The 5,651-nt window shown below is 41.3% G+C and overlaps 1 pseudogene; it reads right to left on the bottom strand.

The window, feature by feature from the left end:
- Positions 1-438: 438 nt before the first annotated feature.
- LOC110554931 (calcium-binding and coiled-coil domain-containing protein 2-like) lies at positions 439-1,571 on the bottom strand (annotated as a pseudogene).
- Positions 1,572-5,651: the final 4,080 nt, after the last annotated feature.

The following is a 5,651-nucleotide window of genomic DNA, read 5'->3' on the forward strand; positions in this document are numbered from 1 at the left end:
AATACTTCACATGTGGTCTTGGTCTTACCCTCAAGGTTAGATATGGCTGTGGATGCAGTGAATCCTCACGTACCTCCATCCGAGCCTTGTACTGAACTGGAGGAAGAAAGGGCACTACAGGTGAAAGACCGATAAGCTGGAGTTACATGGCTTAGGGTGGAACCTGGAGCTGTCAGTTCCAGCCACAGATAATGGACACACTCCATCCTTACAGGTCAGGGTGCTGGGTGAGTCCCTTATGACTTCTGGCTAGGTAGGCTTCTGTGCTCGGATAGCTTATAGTAGAAATGACATGATCAGATCTGTTCAGAGCACAGACCTACCAGCCTGGACACTAAGAGAATGGCAGAGCACAAGGTCTTCCAAAATTTTCTTCCCTCTTTTGGGGAAGGCTGTGTCACAAATTAGATAATTTGAAAACCAGGACTGAGTTGGCTGCTACTCCGAGGTGTGATCACAGATCCCATGGCCCACATCTGATGTGCAGATCAGGCACTTCGTTACCGGAAGCCAGCTGGGAGCAGACGTTTCTTGGATACCATAATACGAGTTTCCACTGATAAGGCCTGGATTTTACCCAGCAGCTCCCTGATCTGAAGGCTACACTTGATATGTGGCAGAGTCAATGCTGAAGCCCAGGAAGCTCAGCAGTCTGTTGTTCTCCTTCTTCAGATAATGTTCTGTTTCTGGTCTGTTTCTTTCTGGAACACTAGACACAGTCTTGTCCATTAGTCTTCCGGATAGGTCAAAGCTCAGGTCTGTAAACTCCCTTTGTTTCTTCCTTGAAGTAACTTCCTTCTGCTTCATCTTTTCTACCATCTGCGGGAGTTTCTTCTGATACTCCCTCTGTTCAGTTAAACCAAGACAGAGCCAGCCTTCTCTGATTTTTTTAAAGGTGCTTCAACTGCCCTGTCTTATCTTGAACTCCCAGAACAAGCCCTTCCATTTCTTTCTCAAGTTGATAGCTGTGTCTGAAGCTGATCCGCTCTGACCCCTATCTTCTCATTTTCCAAGGGTATTGTCTGGTAGTGTTATTTCAGTTGAGGTAGCTCAGTCTCCCAGCAGTCCTTCTGCTCTTCTATCTTTTGTTCTGACTTCTATTGACGGATGCTTCACAGTTTCTAACTCCTCCTGCTTGTTTCGCAGCTCAGCCTTTGTGTTTGTGTTCTGCTCCTGGAGGCCCACATGGTTTTTTCAGTCATTTACTCAGCAAAGCTCCTCATGCTGTTGGATCTCTCCCACCTTTCCCTTACTGGCAAGAACCATTAAGCCTTTCTCATTTTCTGGACAGAACTGGAAAGGGATTCTTGCTCCCTGGACCACCATCTTGATCTACATACTCCTCATTCTTGGGCAGATAACAGGCTTTAAATTTGACTTCCTACTGCTTGGATGATTCCAGGATACTGGGCAAAGCAACCCACATGAAGGTATAATGCTCTTGGGTCATCTTTCACCACCCTAAAGATGCCAATCCCACCCTTGTGAAAGGGGATGGAATGTTTGGTGAAGTGCGATAGTGTGTGCCATCTAGTGTGGGTATAGAAGTTCTCCACACTGTTAAAAATGGCCTGAGAGAATGACTAAGATCTAGCAACCAATACAGAAAATCATTTAGTGTATTGTCCATGGTAGAGTTCAGGGACAGCACCCAGCAGCAATGCAATAGCAACAGGGCACCTCTATTGAGTGTACCTCAACTGCTGGCCAGACCTTCTCCTAATCCATTTTTATGTATTAATTTATTTAATCCCATAATAATCCTGTGATTATAAGGGGAGATTACCCATAAGATATAGGATAACCATACTAAAATCCACAGACCTAAAGAAACTAAATTACAAGGAGGACCCTTGGGAGGATGCCTAATTCTCATTCAGAAGGGCAAATAGAAGAGACACCAGAAGAGGCTGAAGAGAGGGAACAGGATGGGAACCTACCATAGATGTCCTCTGAAAGACTCCACCCAGCAGGGGATCAAAGCAGATGCAGAGAGTCACAGCCAAACTTTGGACAGAGCACAGGTAGTCTTATGGAAGAAGATGGATATAGAAGGAATTGGAGGGGACAGGAGCTCCTCAAGAGCAACAAAGCTGACATTGGTTCATTTAAAAGTGCAGGAATGAAAATTATAATTTTAAAATACAGATTTCTGTGGTAGGTAAGCCTTTCAAAAACTGGGGCCCACAGTTAAAATAGTACAAGGTGTACTTGGTTCTTAAAATGCTATTAGATCATTCCAGGTATTTTGTTTTTGTGTTGGGGACTGAACCCATGTTCAATACATGTTAAGCACATGTTCTAGTGGTAAGCTCAACCCATATTAGCTTTGTGGCTAACTGAAACTAAATCCAACATCAAAACAAAAATGTGGGGCTGAGCATGCTGGTACACAGGTGGAAGCCCAGCACTAGTGAGGTAGAGGCAGAGGCAGAGGCAGAGGCAGAGGCAGAGAGGCAGAAGGTGGAAGGCAGGAGAGGTAGGAGAGGGGCAGGAGGCAAGAGGCAGGAGGCAGGCAGAGGCTTGCCTCAAGTTCTAGGCCAGCCTGGGCCAACATAGAGACAAAAGGGGTGGGAGAGCAAGACTGAGAGCATGTGCAAGAGATTTTAAGCTTTGGTACTAGCTCTGTCAAACTCTAAAACCTTTAATTCTAGCACTTGGGAGGCAGAGGCAGGCTGATCTCTGGGAGTTTGAGACCAGCCTGGTCTGTCCAGGATAGACACGGCTACACAGGAAAACCCTGTCTCAAAAAAACAAAACCAAAAAAGGTCTCAATTCATCACTTTTTAGAAGTTACACTTTCCCTCCTTTTTGTTTGTTTGTTTTTCAGACAGGGTCTCATTATGTAGCTCTGGCTGCCCTGGAACTCTCTCTGTAGACCAGGCTGGCCTCAAACTTAACAGAGATATACTTTCCCTTCTTTATGGAAGCATTTTAGGTTCAAGGGGAGAAGTCCAGGCTAAACATCATTCTTATTTCACAACTGAGAAATAATGTTTGGTGTTTGACATCGTATATATATTCATATACATTATAACTTTGTTAATGGTTATAATAATGATATAATAATCTATTATTAGCCATCTGCCATAGTTTCACCTTCTAAGTTCAGGCAAGATAACACAGCTTCATGGTAATAGCTATGTATGAATGTTAACAAATAAGGCTAAAGATAAAGTATTTCAGGTCCAGGAACCACACAGAACTCCACTCATCCTGTACTGACCATGTAGACAGACCTAGGAAACAGATTCTTTTGTTTCAGAAATGATGAACCAGGAAATTATACTCCATAGAGGAAATCTTGTGTTAAAACACTAGATTTTATGATAAAAAAAGATCATAAAACCTACAGGGAAAGGATTAATGTGGAGCCATAGAAAACCATTGTTCCTTTTGAATTTACACATTTCTAAGAATTTCAGGTTCTCAGTGCTTGAAGATATGCAGCATACTTGGTTTTTAACACCACTCAATTCTGTGCTAGAACATGTTTTTAAGTTTTAATTACTTTCTTCTCTTGTCACCCTGAAAAGGAGCCCTTTACCCTCAATCTCTGAAAGTTGAAAAAGAACGTAAGTTGTGTGTTATGTCTTAAGACTCACATTCTCTTACACCTCAGTGCGGGATGACATGCTTGCTTGACCTCTTCATTAGTAGTTAGAGAAACAGGGCTGAAGAGATGGTGCAGTGGGCAAGAACACTTACAGCTCTTGAAGAGGACTCAGAGTCAGTTCCCAGCACATACATGGAGGCTCAAAACTGCTTGTAACTCCAGTCCCAGGGGTTAAAAATCCCAGTCTCTACCATCTCCTACACATACATGGTGTACATACATGCACTCTGGCACATTCCCATGAAAGACAAAACCAAACAACCAAACTTAACTTTGGAATAGAAGATGTTTTTAGAGGTCTATTTTAATTGATAAATAATAATTAATGAATCTTTTTCTTTTTTTGTTAAAGATTTATTTATCATTTATACAGTATTCTGCCTGTATGTGTGTCTATATACCAGAAGAGCGCACCAGATCTCATCATAGATGGTTATAAGCCACCATGTGGTTGCTGGGAATTGAATTCAGGATCCTTGGAAGAACAGCCAGTGCTCTTAACCTCTGAGCCATCTTTCCAGCCAATGAGCCTTTTTCTTAAATCCGAGTGACTCAATATGGTTACACAATTTAAGAGTTCTCATTGTTTTGTTAATAATTTGAATCTACTGGCTTCCAAATGCAAGGGCCTTGTACTGTCTTAGTGGTTAGCTGTAAAATAAAACAAGCACATTATAACGCTTAAGAACACATGGGGGCTGGAGAGATTGCTCAGCAGTTAAAGGCACTGACTGCTCTTCCAAAGGACCAGGGTTCAAATTGCAGCACCCACATGGGAGCTCACAACTGTCTGTAACTCTAAGATCGGACACCTTTACACAGATAATGCAGGCAGGCAAAACATCAATGCACATAAAATGGAAACATAAAAAGAATAAATGGTGGTATCTTTAAACTTAATTAGCATACCTTAATTAAGCATACTGATAGACTACTTTGTGTGATCGAGACTATTGGGTCTGTTTTTCTAGCTTTAAATCTCCAACTCAGACACTAGAAATATATATGCTGTTTTATATGTATAAGCACTAATACTTTTCGGTTGAAGATTTTCTTTCAAATTAATAGGACCTTCCTTAGAATTAAATTCTGAAAATGTTTTGTTAACTTTTTCCAGATGTACATTCGAGGAAAATTACTCTTTGCCAACTTTATCTTCAATGGTTATAGCACATCAGCTAATGACCTTCAAAAGCAAATCTTGAAGACAAAAAAGGATTATGACATGGGCTATTTCTTACCCAGCGACTTCCGAATCCAGTAGAGTAATTACACATATCCTATGTCATGTCACACTTTTAACCAGCAAATCTCAGACAAGGACATGTAAAACTTGCTTTTTGGGGACACTTTTTCTCCTTGACCAACTACTTTCTGGAGAAAGGTAGTTTATATTTTAAGTTCCAAGAAAGACTACTTTCTCTTTACCCAGCATTTTATTTACAGAGGCATTCTGAGACTCCCAGGGATATCCCAAGACAGAGTTTGAACCACTGGACACTAATCCCCTCTCTAATGCTGGTACGTCTTTTCTGTCAGAGGGCTAACTACAACCTGCTATGCAGAGGGAATAGTAAAAATGGACATTTTAAACTCAAGCCAGGCACTGTGGTGGTGCATACTTACAACCCTAGCAGTTAAAAGGATAAGGTAGGAGGATGGCTGGGCATTGATGCCAGAACTGGCTTACACAGTGACACAGTGTCTCAAAACAAAACAAAACCAACCAACCAAAAACACCCCAAGCAAACAAAAAACTGTAACAACAATAAAAACCTGGATAATTTAAAATTAAGCCACTATTCTCACTCTGGTAAGTTATCAAGTATTTAACAAGTTACCAGGTATTTCACAAGCAAAAGTTCTGATAATGATTCAAAGGATTGCCTAGGCAAAATATTTTTAAACCCTGCATCAAGTGCTGGGAAATAATATAAGGGAAGAGAAGTACTGACAGGAGGAAGTGAAAGGACTTCTTCCTTTTTGTCATTAGTTCATGTTGCAAACAGCACAGTAAAAAAAGGACACACAAAAA

This window comes from Meriones unguiculatus, chromosome 2, assembly GCF_030254825.1.
Source record: "Meriones unguiculatus strain TT.TT164.6M chromosome 2, Bangor_MerUng_6.1, whole genome shotgun sequence".
Classification (NCBI taxonomy): domain Eukaryota; kingdom Metazoa; phylum Chordata; class Mammalia; order Rodentia; family Muridae; genus Meriones; species Meriones unguiculatus.